This window comes from Prionailurus viverrinus, chromosome B4 (assembly GCF_022837055.1).
Source record: "Prionailurus viverrinus isolate Anna chromosome B4, UM_Priviv_1.0, whole genome shotgun sequence".
Classification (NCBI taxonomy): Eukaryota; Metazoa; Chordata; class Mammalia; order Carnivora; family Felidae; genus Prionailurus; species Prionailurus viverrinus.
The window spans coordinates 122,284,100-122,300,302 of NC_062567.1; the positions used below are offsets into that span (position 1 = coordinate 122,284,100).

The 16,203-nt window shown below is 40.6% G+C and overlaps 1 pseudogene; it reads left to right on the plus strand.

The window, feature by feature from the left end:
• Positions 1 to 2,465: 2,465 nt before the first annotated feature.
• LOC125170521 (eukaryotic initiation factor 4A-I-like) lies at positions 2,466 to 4,100 on the plus strand (annotated as a pseudogene).
• The last annotated feature ends 12,103 nt before the right edge of the window (positions 4,101 to 16,203 follow it).

Here is a 16,203-nt window from a genome sequence, read left to right on the forward strand (position 1 = left end):
TTATTTTTATTTTATTTTATTTTTTTAATTTTTTTTTTCAACGTTTATTTATTTTTGGGACAGAGAGAGACAGAGCATGAACGGGGGAGGGGCAGAGAGAGAGGGAGACACAGAGTTGGAAACAGGCTCCAGGCTCCGAGCCATCAGCCCAGAGCCTGATGCGGGGCTCGAACTCCCGGACCGCGAGATCGTGACCTGGCTGAAGTCGGACGCTTAACCGACTGCGCCACCCAGGCGCCCCATCATTTTTAAAAAGGATTAGAGGAAACCGTGATTCCAAGAACATGCAGCCCATGCAGCAAATGTTTGTGCATACATGTCCCCGTTTCTTTCACCTGAGCCCCCCATTAGCAATGCTCTTCTGGGGAAACTATGGAATATTCATTTGTTTTTTTATGCAGTAAGTAGTTATGGTGGACCTACTACTGTGTACCAAATAACAATAGTCATTCATTTATTTACAAATATTTATTGAGCAGTTATGGCATTTATGCCATGTTGTTTCATGCTCTGAGAGTGTAATAGTGAACAAAATAAACAGATACCTGCCTTACAGAGTTTACATTCAAGTGGGGAAAGACAATAAACAAATATACACAGCTTTCTGTATACATGTATATAGATACATAGATAGATATCCCACATAGTAATAACTACTAGGAATATAAATAAAATAGGTTAAAGAGTTGGAGAGTCTGGAGTGGAGGAGTATAGAGAGGAGGGAGATGGTTTTATATAAGGTGGTCCACGGAGTTCTTACTGGTTTGAGCAGAAAGGAGTGAGGGAGCAACTATGCTCTCTGGAGGAAGCACAAAGGTCCTGAGGCAGAAGTGTGTATGTTCTGTTCAAGAAACAGCAAGGAGTCCTGTGTGGCTGGAATGAGACTTAGCTGGAGGCCAGTCATGAGACTTGTGGGCCACCATCAGGTCTTGGGCTTTGACTCTGAGTGAGACAGGAGCCACCGAAAGGGTCTGGGCAGAGAAATAGCCCACTCTGACTTGTGGTTCAATGCGATGATTGTGGAGAGCTGAGTGAGGGGCAATGGTGGAAGCAGGAGGAGGACCCGTAAGGATGCTGTTTCAGTAATCCAGGTGAGAGGGATGATGGCTCAGACCAGGGTAGTCGTAGAGGAAGTGGTGAGAAAGTGCTGCATCATTTGAGCAATAGATCATTTGGGAGTAGAGCCGACAGGCAGGATTTGCTAATGGATTGAATGAGGGGTAAGAGAGAAAGAGAAAGGTGGTTAAGGATGCGTCCAAAGCTTTTGGCTCAAGCAGTCAGAATACTGGAATTGCCCTCTGCCAAAATGGCAGAGGATGGGAAGATCCAGGAGCTGGTATGAGATCATCTGTGAGGGTCTACTGTTCTAAGCGCCTGGTCTGTATGAACTCATTCAGTGCTCACCACAATTCTCTAAGGTAGGGCCTGTTGTTATGCCTGTTTTATAGATGAGGAATCAAGGTATCGCTCTACAATGTACTTCAGATTCCACAGCTTAAATGGTGATAATAATACTCCCGAGGGTACCACTTCATTGTCTTTCAGGAAAGACAGATGACTAAATAAACAGTGACAACAAAAGCTAGAGCTAATGGTAAGGCAAATCTGAGAAGGCTGTAGCTGTACAAAGCAGAAGCGTCTTCCAAAGTTTGGGGATCAGGGAGACACGAGGGAGTGGGGAAGACTTATGAGAGGAAGTGATATTAAGCTGAAATGTAAAGGATCAATAGCCATGCTAATAGAAGTTTTAGGAGGGGGGATAGGAAAAGAAAGAGAGTATTCCAGGTAAAGGTTATTCCCAGGAACTTTTACAAAAAAAAAAAAAAAAAAAAAAAGGCAGGGGGGTGGGGAGGAGAAGGATTTTGAAGAATTAAAAGAATTTCGGTATGATGTTTATATCTCTTTTGGAAATATTGTTATTGGTTGGTCCCTAGAGAGTTTCTCCATAAACACGGTAATGTTTCAAGGGTTCCCTATTCCTGGTGTCTTTATAATGTACCTCTGAAGGAGCAGAGGTTTGCTGTCCTTGAATACTCATCAGGTTCCTGTGGTTCCTCAACTGTGCCCACAAGTTCCTGCCTCTGGGCTTTGGACTTCCTGTTCTCATTAACAAGGACACTCCAGTTTCCTGTACCCCTTCCTGGGTCCACACCCACCAGGTGGACTAGAGGGTCTCTCTCCTTCCATGACACCCAATGAAAAGCATGATCAGAGAACATAGAAGATAAGTTATGGACAGATACTATTTACTTATCTGACCATGTCCCTACTAAGGTTGTCAGCAGAGTCTTTATAAGTCAGGCTAACACAATGTTGTCAATCCTGAGTGGATACTCAATTCTTTTCCTCCTGAAATGCATGGATACATACATTTTAATTTACCATCCTTTACTTTTAGTGGTGCTGCTACTGGCTTTTTGATTTTCTGTTCTGGTTCCACTCCCAGCAGAATTATTAATTTACTTAAGAACTTTAATTATAGACTGCATTGTTCTAGCGTCTTTAAGCTGACTTTGTTGGATTTTTGCTGGCAGACAGGCTTTGTGCAACACTGGGATGCTGATGGCTGAGCTATTTTTCAGGGACATCTGCTCATTGACTACTCTTCTGGGGATGATGATGTGGCTTGCTGATAATGTCTGGCTTAAGAACCAGGCAAAAGCCAAAATGTGTAACAATTCTCTTGAATGCATGCTCGTATATCCAAAGAAAGAGCATAGAAAACTATTCATAGCCTAGTTTCTAAGGATCATGTCTGTGAGTCAGGAATCCCAATCCAGAGACAATGACTGTGATGGGACAGAGCCCAAGGCATCTTCGAGAGTAACTAGAATGAAATTGTTGGCAGCTTTGATGACACGAACCTCTCTGAGTCTCTTCTCTGTGACATCTACACCTCTGGTTTTGAGAGGCCTTTGGCCATCCAGCAGCAAGACATTCTTCCTTGCATCAAGGGTTATTACGTGATCGCTCCAGCCCAATCTGGGACTGGGAAAACAGTCGCTTTTGCCATGTGGATCCTGCAACAGATTGAATTGGATCTAAAGGCTCCAAAGGACTTGGTCCTGACATCCACTAGAGAATTGACTCAGCTGATACGGAAGGTAATCATGGCATTTGGAGATTATGTGGGTACCTCCTGCCACACTTGCATTGGTGGGACCCATGTGCATGCTGAGGTACAAAAGCTACAGATGGAAGCTCCCCATATCATTGTGGGTACCCCTAGTCATGTGTTTGATATGCTTAACTAGAGATCCCATCTCCCAAATACATCAAGATATGTGTACTGGACAAAGCTGATGAAATGTTAAGCTGTGGATTCAAGCGCCAGATCTATGACATATTTCGAAAGCTCGACAACAACACCCAGAGGGGTTTGCTGTCAGCTGCAGTGCCTTCCGATGTGCTTGAGGTGACCAAGAAATTCATGAGGGACCCCATTCAGATTCTGGTCAAGAAGGAAAAGTTGACCCTGGAGGGTATCCGCCAGTTCTACATCAATGTGGAATGAGAAGCGTGGATGCTAGACATTCTGTGTGACTTTGTGTGAGACCCTGACCGTCACCCAGGCAGTCATAATCGACACCGGAAGGTTGGTTGGCCCACTGAGAAGATGCATGCCCGACACGTCGCGGAGTCTGCCACGCATGGAGATGTGGACCAAAGGGAGTGAGATGTGATCATGACGGGGGTCCGCTCTGGCTGTAGCAGAGTATTGATTACCACTGACCTGCTGGCCAGAGGCACTGATGTGCAGCAGGTCTCCTTAGTCATCAACTATGACCTTCCCACCAACAGGGAAAACTGTATCTGCAGAATCAGCCCCGGTAGATGATTTGACCATAAGGATGTGGCTTTTAACATGGTGACAGAAGAAAACGAGAGGACTCTCTGAGACATCGAGACCTTCTACAACACCTCCATTGAGGAGATGCCCCTCGGTATTGCTGACCTCATCTGAGAGGGGTTGTCCTGCTACATCCCCCTAGCCGGGGTCCAGTCCTTGGAGGACTAAAGAGAAACAGGATGGGGGAGGGGAGGGAGCTAAGGGATGAATATCTGGTCTTGTCTTTTCTTTTCCTTTGAATGAATGTCACATTTTGAGCCCCCCCCCCCAAAAAAGAAACCTGTTCATAGTAGCTTTATCATAGTAGTCTAATAACTGGAAATAATGAAAAGTTCATCACTATGAGAATGGCAAAACTAACTTTGGTGTTTCGTATAATAGAACACTACTGTGCAATAAAAAGAAACAAATCATGGACTCAACAAAAGGGATGAATCTCACTGACGGAGAGAAAATGCCCTGACGGAAGAAACACACTGTGCCTATTCATTCTCCATTGCTTTTATAGCAAATTACCATCAACTTAGTGGTTAAACAAAACATTTGTTATCTTACGGTTCTGTAGGTTAGAAGTCCAATACGCGTCGAACTAAGCTTAAGGTGTCAACATTCCTTCTGGGGGCCCTAGAGGAGAATGCTTTTTGAGCATTCTCATTCCTTGGCTTGTGGTCCCCTTCCTCTGTCTCCAAAGACAGCAAAGTAGCATCTTTGACCCCCCTTCCATCCTCATAGCTCTTTGACTCTCTTCTCTGCCTCCCTCTTCCACTTTTAAGGACTCTTGTGAGCACCTTGTGCCCACTCAGATGATCCAGGATAATCTCCCTATTTTAAAGTCAGTAGATTAGTAACCTGAATTCCCTTTTGCCATGTAACCTAAGTATTCTGAATAACTCTGGGTATATTGAGGGTAACAGAAGTCAGATTTCCAGTGGCTCATGCGAAACTGACTTGGGGTGAGGCGGGGTAAACACTTGATCTGTAGCATTTGCCAATTGTTATATTATAAATGCTCGGATGGCTGCTTTCAACCTACAACCAGCTCACAGAATTGCAATTATTTAGTAAGCCGGTTCAAGCTGGTTCCAGCACACTGCTGCAAGTTTCTCATTCTTACTTTTTAAAAAAAGTTCATTTATTTTTGAGAGAGAGAGAGAGGAAGAGAGAGCATCTCAAGTGAGCTCTCCGCTGTCAGTGCAGAGCCGGACCCAGAGCTCCATCTCAGGAACTGTGAGATCATAACCTGAGCTGAATTCAAGAATTGGGGGGCTCCTGGGTGGCTCAGTCGGTTGAGCGTCCGACTTCGGCTCAGGTCACGATCTCATGGTCCGTGAGTTCGAGCCCCGCGTCGGGCTCTGGCTGATGGTTCAGAGCCCGGAGCCTGCTTCTGATTCTGTGTCTCCCTCTCTCTCTCTGCCCTTCCCCTGTTCATGCTCTGTCTCTCTCTGTCTCAAAAATAAATAAACGTTAAAAAAAAAATTTTTTTTTTGAATTCAAGAATTGGATGCTTAACTGACTGAGGCACCCAGGCACCCCAAGTTTCTCATTCTTGAAGTTTTAAATACAGACAGACAAGGAAACAAACATTAATATATGAGGATATGAATGTGTATGTGTGTGTTCCCTTGCCCTCTGCAATGAGAGAGCCTAAAGGTTAGGGCACATCAATAGCAATGAGTACACCTGCCATCCAGATCTCGCTCTCTAAATACCACTCCCAACAACAACAACAACATAAATAAATGAATAAGTAAATAGATACCATTCTCAACATAGTGTTCCTTGGAGAAAAGGCTAATACCAGGGCTGGGCCAGGAAAAATACAAAATGAGCCCGAAATAGCTGTACCAGAAATTAAGGAAGTGCTCAAAGAATGATGGCAACGTATGAAAAGGAGAGGTTTGCAGATTGAAAGGGCTCCCTCTGGGACAATTTTAATATCAAAATAAATTATAAAGTAGTGAATTAAAAACCCATTAAACAGAATAAAAATCCATGAGTCAAAACTGACATAAATAGGGGCGCCTGGGTGGCGCAGTCGGTTAAGCGTCCGACTTCAGCCAGGTCACGATCTCGCGCTCCGTGAGTTCGAGCCCCGGGGCGGGCTCTGGGCTGATGGCTCAGAGCCTGGCGCCTGTTTCTGATTCTGTGTCTCCCCCTCTCTCTGCCCCTCCCCCGTTCATGCTCTGTCTCTCTCTGTCCCAAAAATAAATAAACGTTGAAAAAAAAAATTAAAAAAAAAACTGACATAAATAAATAAATGAATAGGAGAAGAGAAAGCTCTTTCTCACAGTACAATACCAACTAAGACATAGAATATGAATGAAAGAGGGGTGCCTGAGTGGCTCAGTCGGTTAAGCGTCTGACTTCGGCTCAGATCATGATCTCATGGTTCGTGAGTTTGAGCCCCGCGTCGGGCTCTGTGCTGACAGCTCAGAGCTCCAAGCCTGGAGGCTGCTTCACATTCTGTGTCTCCCTCTCTCTGCCTCTCCCCTGCTCATGCTCTGTCTCTCCCTCTCAAAAATAAACATTAAAAAATTTTAAATAAAAAAAAGGATGTGAATGAAAGAATTAGAAAATCATCAATAGATGTAAAAATTAAGGAGTGAAAGTTTAATGAGACAATTATGTTTTCATATCTCCCCACAAATACTAGTTAACCGAAAAGACATAACTAATAATTTTATAAAGGTAACATTACCAGTAACATTACCAGTTAACATTACCAGATCAAAGTTAACATTACCAGTAATAAGACAAATCTACAATTACGTGCCTCCAGATATGATTCACTGAGAAAAGAACTCATATCACTTCTGTGGTGTATTTGCAAAAAACATACGATCTGAATATAATCATGAGGAAACAGAGGGTACTGTCGCAGATTGGGTTGAGAAGACTGAATACAGTACATGATCCTGTGTTAGGTCCTGGGCTGGAAGGAAAAATTGTAAAGGACATTATGGAGATTTTAAAATTTGAATACAAACAGTGGATTACATAATAGTCCCATATTCATGTCAAATTTTCTGATTTTGTTCATTACACTCTGGTTCCGTAAAAAAAAAAAAAAATATTGTTGTACTTAGGATTCATACACTGAAGTATGTAGGGATAAACAGACAAAGTCTACAATTTGCTTTCTTTCGGATTATTTAGAAAAAGATTGTGTGGGTATGTGGTGTGGGGAGAGAGGAAAAAAAAATACAATGAAGCAAAATACAAATGGAGCAAAATGTACCCATTTTTGTATCTGGGTTATCCTACTGATGCAATTTGTCCATAAATCCAAAAGTATATCCAAAGAAAAAGTGACAGGGGAGCCTGGCTGGCTCAGTCAGTAGAGCATGCGACTCTTGATCTTGGGGTTGTGAGTTCGAGCCACACGTTGGGTGTAGAGATTTCCTAAAAATAAAATTGGTTTTTAAAAAAGTGACAGGGGTGCCTGGGTGGCGTGGTCGGTTAAGTGTCCAACTTCAGCTTAGGTCACGATCTCGAGGCTCGTTGGTTTGAGCCCTGTGTTGGGCTCTGTGCTGACAGCTCGGAGCCTGCTTCGGATTCTGTGTATCCCTTTCTCTCTGCCCCTCTCCTCTGCTCACACTCTCTCTCTCTCTCTCTCAAAAATAAATAAACATTAAAAAAAAAAAAAGAATACCCATTCAGCATTATTAGTCATTAGGGAAATGCAAATTAAAGCCATTAAGTGGGTGTGAAGTACTCACTTAGGTGACCAACTATCACTGATTAGCAGGGATTGAGGGGTTTTGTGAGACATGGGACTTGCAGTGCTAACACCTGAAAAGTCCCAGAAATCCTGGGGTGAGTTGTGTCTCCCTCTCTCTCTGCCCCTCCCCTGCTCATGCACGCGCTCTCTCTCGCTCTCTCTCTCTCTCTCAAAAATAAACATTCAACAAAATTTTTAATAAATAAATAGTGACAAAAAATGGAGCTGGGCGAGTAGGGACATAGGAAGCTGCTTTAGCAGCATCCCGCCCGTGCAGAGGGAAAAGCCATACAAAAATATGCTGGTTCTGCTTCACTTCTCTGTAGCCACCTCTCTTCCGATCCCTTCTGTATTCCCTGCTAAATAAATCAGGAACTTATAGCCAGTGTGTAGGTGGTCCATTTGGCAGCTTCAAAGTATTATGAACTTGAAAGCATTCATTTAAAAATAATAGAGACTTCTCTGTTCTGAATAGCAGTGTGGGGCCCTGTAACAGTTTGTAATCAGAATGTGTGAATGTGCAAAATGTTCTTAACATGATATAGGTAAAAGGGGTAGTGTAGGGTGAGAAAAGGGGAACAGTACAAACTATGCACAATTTGCCCATGTAAAAACAAAAGGTTTTCCTTCAAGTCCTCTCCCATGAGTTCACTCTTGTTTGTATGTGTTCCCTCTTCTGATTATATCTATCAGGTTGCATGCCTATCGTTGTGTGAAATAGTATTATTAGAATGCTTCATTATTGACCTCATTATGTATAGATCTTTTCAATGCTTTTTTTAAATGTTTCTTTATTTTTGAAAGAGTGAAAGCTGGGGACGGGGAGAGAGAGAGAGAGAGAGAGAGAGAGAGAGAGAGGGAAGGAGGGAGACAGAGGATCCAAAGCAGGCTCCGCACTGACAGCAGAGAGCCCGACAGGAAGCTCGAACCCACGAACCATGAAATCATGACCTGGGCCGAAGTCGGATGCTTAACTGACGGAGCCACCCAGGCGCCCCTTAAGTACTTTTGAGCAACCTAGTCCTAGACGCTCTGTTTTGCTGTAGCAAGATCCAGCTCTTCTTAGAATAAGATCCATGTTTCCAAGATCCTAGAAACATGACCCAGGAGAAGAATTAAAAGAATCAAAGACTTAAAAGCATTTAGTTATGGGAATAATTAAAATGGACTAAAATGAAAAAATACCTTTCATCAAAAACCAATGAACTCTATAAGATTAAATGGCTCCCTGCTCCACCTGTATGCACATTTTCACCCTTTATTAAAATAATATGATATTACTTCTGATTCGTTGATATTTAGCAGAATTTAGCACAGGTCTTATTTATGCCATGCTGTGGATGGAGCTTTGAAGGAGAAACGATGCCTTGCACTATATACAAAACTTCAACCCTTAAAAAAATAATAATTTAAAAATTCCAGGGGTGGCTCAGTTGGTTGAGCATCCAACTCTTGATTTTGGCTCAGGTCACGAACCCAGGGTCCTGGGATAGAGCCCTGCATCGAGCTCCGTGTCAAGAGTGGAATCTGCTTAAGATTTTCTCTCCCGCTGCCCCTCTTTCCCACTTGCATACTCTCTCTCTCTCTAAAATAAAATAAAAATAAAAATAAAATTTTCAGCAGATGAGGCAGAGAATCAAGTTAACTCCAGTTTAAGGTGGCCACTCTTCAGAATACTAGCCTACTAGAAATAAATTTCTGCTCCCCACTTACCCCCAACCCCCAAGGAAAAATTTTACCCTGCTAGAAAATAAAGCATTTCTTTTACACATTTAATTGTATCCATAGGATTAAAATAGATTAAGAGGTTAACCGAAATAAATTATGTGCAGTATAATTACACCGTAATTTTCAGCATTAAGTGTTTATGTCTCTAGAGATAAAATAGTTTTGATTCACCAAATTGGGTAATTAAGTTAACCAGATAATTGTTCTGAAGGGCCTGGGAGCCAGGTAATAGCAATTTGAAAATTTACCAGAATAAATGATCAGTTTGATTAGTCTGCTAAAGACAAAATGTAAGCCTCAAAGGATAAAAATTACCTTTTAGAAAAACCTCAAGGGGCGCCTGGGTGGCTCGGTCGGTTGAGCTTCCAACTTTCGATTTCTGCTCAGGTCATGATCTCACAGTTCATGAGTTTGAGCCCCAAGTCGGGCTCTGGTACTGAGAGCACAGAGCCTACTTAGAATTCTCTGTCTCCCCCTCTCTCTGCTCCCTTCCCTGCTCTCTCTCTCTCTCTCTCTCTCTCTCTCTCTCTCTCTCAAAATAAATAAATAACCATTTAAAAAAGAAAAAGAAAAACCTCAAGATAACATACCCCAACTATTATTGACTGCAGCAGACATTGTGGGTGAACCCCTAATTTCCTTGGCCTCCCTTCCCTACCACAGAACCTCTGCCATCTGGATGATATTCATACACCCACCCCAGCTAGAGGAGTGGCCCTGCTTGGCCTGAGCCAGTCAGGATAGTCCCATTCCCCTTGTTTCAGCCAGTCCGAAAGTGGGCCCACGACCCAAGTTGGTTAGTTTTATTTACACTTGAACTTTTGGATGACACTCTTATTTCCAAATTTCTCGGGAAAGTTACATGGTAACACCCAATCAGCAATATGGCGCTTCTTGGAATCTGTCATCATTAGAGCTTGCTCAGTATAACAACTGCAACATACATGGAGGTCAACCACAGTTTCTTATATTTATACGCCTTCTGAGTATCTTAAAGGTTTTTAGATACTTTAGAGCAGTTTGGGGTGCCTGAGTGGCTCAGTTGGTTGAGTGTCTGACTCTTGATTTCGGCTCAGGCCGTGATCTCACAATTGGTGGATTGAGTCCCATGTTGGGCTCTGTGCTGACAGTGCAGAGCCTGCTTGGGATTCTCTCTCTCCCTCTCTCTGAGTCCCTCCCCTGCTCATGCTCACTCTGTCTCTTTTTCTCTGTAGATAGATAGATAGATAAAAAAAAAAAATTTTAATTAAAATTAAATAAATAAATAAATAAAACAGTTCACCTTCTTTTCATAACATTTTCCTGTTGAATAAAACAGATATTTATGCTGTAAGATTTCCCACATTCTAGATTCGGCTGATTGCTTCCTTGAGTTGTTTCACTTATCCTTCTATTTCCTGTATTTCCTGGAAAGAGATAGTTAGAACCCGGGGCTTGATACAGGAAAAGGTTTGTTTCTTTTTCTTTTCTCTTTTTGTCTTCCTTTCTCCGCCTGCCCACCCCCCCCCCCCACCCTTGTTTTGTTTGCAAGAAAACTTATTAGGTGGCACTGTGCACTTCCTAATGCATTGAATCAAAGGAGCACAAAATCCAGTTGGCCGTGCTTTTAGAGATGTCAGAGTGACTGGTAGAGCCATGTTTTGTCAGCTTTACCCAGTGGGCATCTCAGAGTTAGTTCCAGATTCCTTTCGATATGGTCCCAGTGGTCTCTGAAAGCTTCCTTGCTTTCTGGCACCACTGATGTCCCAGGTTTATACTCCCTGACCCAGACTTGACATCATTTGTACAAGAAGCTCTTTTCCTTTCAGTGAGGAAAGGATTTTAGCAGGCACACTCTCGGGGTTGCTTGCTATGGTGCCTTGTCCTTGTGTCCAGACTTTCCAGGGAACCAAGCTCAGGAATGAGTGGTTTTTCAGAAAGAGTGAAAGAAATCATGAATTTATACAGATATTACCAGTTCAAATTTGAAATTATGGGAGGATTTTTTTTAAGTTTTTTTTTTCAAGGTTTTTTGTTTGTTTTTGAGAGAGAGAGGGACAGAGAGAGAGCACAAGCAAGAGAGAGGCTGAGAGAAAGGGAGACAGAGAATCCCAAGCATGCTCTGGGCTGCCAATGCAGAGCCTGAAGTGGGGCTCCAACCCATGAGTTGTGAGACCATGACTTGAGCTGAAACCAAGAGTCAGACTCTTAACCAACTGTGCCACCCAGGCACCTATGGAGGATTTTACTTTTATTTCTTTTCTCTTGAACAAAAAGTCTGAGCTGCAAATGATATTAATATAATTACGTATTTGCTTTATCCAAGAATATTCCTCGAGCAGTTTCATAATAACCATACTAATAGTGCTACTAGAAATTAAGATGATTGGATACATTTTAAAATTTCTATGTGGGTGTGTATTGTCACTGCCCTTAAGCTGTATCTTACTAATGATGCACTGTCCCAACACTGTGTTTTAAAGTCTCCTAAAATAGTTTCTCTCTGTATTGTTATGCCGGAAATTTGACATATAGTTAAATTCAGTTATTTCAGTTTGTTTTCGGTTGGGAGGGGGATTCTCTTTCCTTTTGTATTTATTTTTATTTTTAAGTAAGCAAGATATTTACATGATTCCAAAGTCAAAACCATAAATTGTGTATGATCACAGAAGGCCATCTATATCATTTATATATTGGGAATGCTTGAAATTTTCTTTGCAGACTATGATATGTCAATGTTGTGAAACTTCCATGTGACTTAGAAAAAGGTTGAGTGTTAGGAGGATTCGGTCCCCTCTTATTTTGATATTGGCTTTCTACTATGAACAATATTGTAATTAGCTAGTCACCTCCTCTTTCTCTTTCCTCCTTTATCCCAAATATCAGTCTAAAGTATTATCTTTTTTTTTAAGTTTATTTATTTATTTTGAGAGAGACAGAGCACGTGTGCACGTGTGCATGCATACAAGTTGAGGAGGGGCAGAGTGAGGGAGAGAGGGAATCCCAAGCAGGCTCCATGCTGTCAGCACAGAGCCCAACATGGGCCTCGATCCCACAGTGAGATCATGACCTGAGCCAAAATCAAAAGTTGGACATTTTACCGACTGAACCATCCAGGCACGCACCCCTAAACTATTACCTTTTCATTCCCAGTTTGTAAAAAACAAGCTTTTCTCTTCATTTATTATCTCTGCTTTCTCCCCATTTTTGGTATTTGTTTTATATCCATATTATGAAGCCGATAAAAATACATAATATTCTTTTAACCTTATTATCACCGGTTGAACTCGGATTATCCCCAATTCTACTGTAAAATGCTCACCACCAAAACTGAGGCTGAATTTCTCCTATCATTTTCTGAAGCTTATTCTCTAGGAGATTCCTCAAGAAGGCTCTGGGAGCAATATTTCCTGTTCTAATCATGTTCATAAGTGTCTGTGTCTTTAAAACTTTTATACTTGAAAGGCAGTCAAACTACATCCTTAGCTTAAATTTTCCTTCTTTGAGTACCTTAAATAAGTTATTCAATTGCATTCTGGCAAAAATCTTTCTGTCAAAATATCCAGTGCCAGTCTTATTTTCTTTCCTCATGACTTACTGGGTCTTTTTGCCAAAATACTCTGACAGTGTTTTTCTTATATTTAAAGTCCAAGAGTTTTACCAGAGTATGTTTTGGTAGGGACTATTCTGGGCTGATTTTTCTGGAAAAATGATACAGTCCTTTGATACGTATACTCAAATTTCTACACATTTTAGGACAATTTTCTTGAATTACTTTTAAAGTAAATTCTTTATTTTGCAATAATTTTAATTTTATGGAAAATTCTGGAAGATAGCACAGAGAGTTTTCATATGTCTATTACCGAGTTTCCATCTTTTGTTATTATTGTACATCCCATGGTACATTTGTCAAAAACAAGAACCAGTATTGTGATAGTTGGTGTTTTTCATGGAATCTGTCCATTTCATCTAAATTAGAAAATTTATTGGCATAATTGTTTAGGATGTTTCCTTTATCCATTTGATGTCTGTAGAATCTGTGGTAACACTCCTTTTTCATTTCTGATATTAATATTACTTGTCTTCTCCATTTATTTTCTGATTAGCTCGGATAGAGGGTTATTAACTTTATTGACTTTTGTAAATAATCAGCTTTTGGTTTTATTGATTTTTTATATTGTGTTTATTTTTTTATTTTATTGATTTCCACACTTTATAATTTTCTTTATTCTGCTTGCTTTGGATTTAATTTGTTCCTTTTTTTCTAGTTAATGTGGAAGCTTAGATAAATGAGACTTTATATCTTTTCAAATATCAGCACTTAATGCTATAAATTTCCCCCCTTGTACTGGTCCAGCTACACTGCATACATTTTTTTGAATGTTTATTTATTTTTGAGAGAGAGAGACTGAGCATGAGTGGGGAGGGCAGAGAAAGAGGGAGACACAGAATCTGGAGCAGGCGCCAGGACGCGGGCTGGAACTCATGAACTGGATGGAGATCATGACCTGAGCTGAAGTCGGATGCTTAACCGACTGAGCCACTCAGGTGTCCCTACACTGCATACCTTTTGATATTTTCTGTGTTTATTTTAATTCAGCTCAAAATATTTTATAATTTCTTTTCTGTTTTTTATTTGACTCATGGGTTATTTAAAACTGAATTGTTTAATTTGCAAATATTTGGAGATTTTCCAGATAGGTTTTTGTTATTGTGATCTAGTTTGCTTTTGATAATCAAGATAAGATTTGTAGTTTTGTTGACATCAGAGAACAAACTTTGTATGATTTCAATCTTTATTTTTTAAATTTTTTAAAACATTTTATTTATTTTTTTGTGAGACAGAGAGACAGAGCATGGCAGGGGAGTGGCAGAGAGAGAAGGAGATACAGAATCTGAAGCAGGCTCCAGGCTCCCAGCTGTCAGCACAGAGCCCGACACGGGGCTTGAACCCATGAACTGGGAGGTCATGACCTGAGCCGAATTAGGATGCTTAACTGACTGAGCCACCCAGGCACCCCTGTATGACTTCAATCTTTTAAATGTTTTGTGACTTGTTTTATGGTCTTGCATATGATCAATCTTATTGATTATTCTGTTGCCATTGAAACAATGTGTATTCTGCTGTTGCAAGGTCCCGTGTTCTGCACGTCAGTTAGGTTAAGCTGGATGATAGTTTTGCTCAAGACTTCTTTATACTTACTGGTTTTGTGTATACTTTATTCTACCAACTATTGAGAGAGGAAGGTCAAAATCTCCAACAATAATAATAATAATGTCTATTTCTCCTTTTAGTTCTATTAGATTTTCCTTCTTATACTTCAAAGCTCGGTTATAAGATGCATTCACGATTATTGTGAATCATGATGAATTTATCCCCTCATCATTATGAAATGTCCCTCTTTATCCTTCGTGCATTAGTCTGCTCAGGTTGCTATGACAAAATACCACAATTAAACAAGACAAATTACTTTTCTCACAGTTCTGAAGGCTGGAAAATCCAAGATCAAGGTTCTACCAGGGTTGGTAGCTGATGAGAGCTCTTCCCTTGGGTTGCATAAGGCTGCCTTCTTACCATGCGTTCACAATGTGTGTGTACATGTGGAGAGAGAAAGAGTAGTACTCTGGTGTTTCTTATAAGGGCACTAATCCTATTGGATCAGGGCCCCACACTTACAACCTCATCTAATCATGATTACTTCCTCACAGTCCCCATTTCCAAATATAGCTACACTGGGGGGTTAGGGCTTCAGCCTAAGATTTGGGGAGGACACAAACATTCAGTCTACAGCACTTTGTCTTGAAACCCACTTTGTCTGATAGTAATGTGGCTACTCTGACTTGATTTTTGTTTCATATTTGCATGGTTTATCTTTTCCATCACTTGACCTTTAACCTATGTGTCTTTAGTTAAAGGGAATTTCTTGCTGACAGCATGCAGTAGGGTCTTGTTTAATCCAGTCCAACAATGTTTGCCTTTTAAATCTTAGACTAATTTACATCTAATCTAATTACTGAAATGGGTATAACTTAAGTTTATCATCTTCTCATTGGTTTTCTATTTGTCTCATCTGTTCTTTGCTCCTCTTTTCTTTTATCCTGTTTTGTTTTTTTGTTTTGGACTAATTGATTATATCTTACAGCTCAGTTTTTATCTCCACTATTGGCTGATTAGCTATTCTACTTTTCACTTTTTTTAGGAGTTGCTCTAGTCTTTACAATATAAATCTTTCTTATCACTATCGATCTTTAAATCCTATTAAAGTACTTCACATAAAGTATAAGATCCTTAATTTTAATGTTTATTATTTATTTATTCATCATTATTATTATTTTTTTAAGTTAACTTTACCCCCAAGGTGGCTCTTGAACTCATGACTCCACGATCAAGAGTCACATGTTCTACCGACTGAGCCAGCCAGGTATCCCTGAAATATAAGATCCTTACAACAGATTTACTACCTCCACTTTCTGTGCCATTCTTGTCATATGTATTTTAGATCTACATTTGTTATAAACCCTATAATATATTTTAAAAATCTAAACAATGATCTTTTAGAGCTATTAAAAGTGAAAAAAATATGTTTTACATTTATTGTCATATTTTACAAAATGGCTTTTCTGGTTAACAACATCATTTCTAGGAGGGAGACTAAATTCTGCCAGTGCATCTTCTACTCTATCTTGGCTAAATATGAATGTCTTCTGTTTCTTTTTTTTTTTTTTTAATGTTTATTTATTCTTGAGAGAGAGAGAGAGACAGACAGACAGAGTGTGAGCTGGGGAAGAGACAGAGAAAGGGAGACACAGAATTCAAAGCAAGCTCCAGGCTCTGAGCTGCCAGCACAGAGCCCGACGCAGGGCTCGAACTCACAAGCAGTGAGATCACGACCTGAGTCAAAGTCTGATGCTTAACGGACTGGGC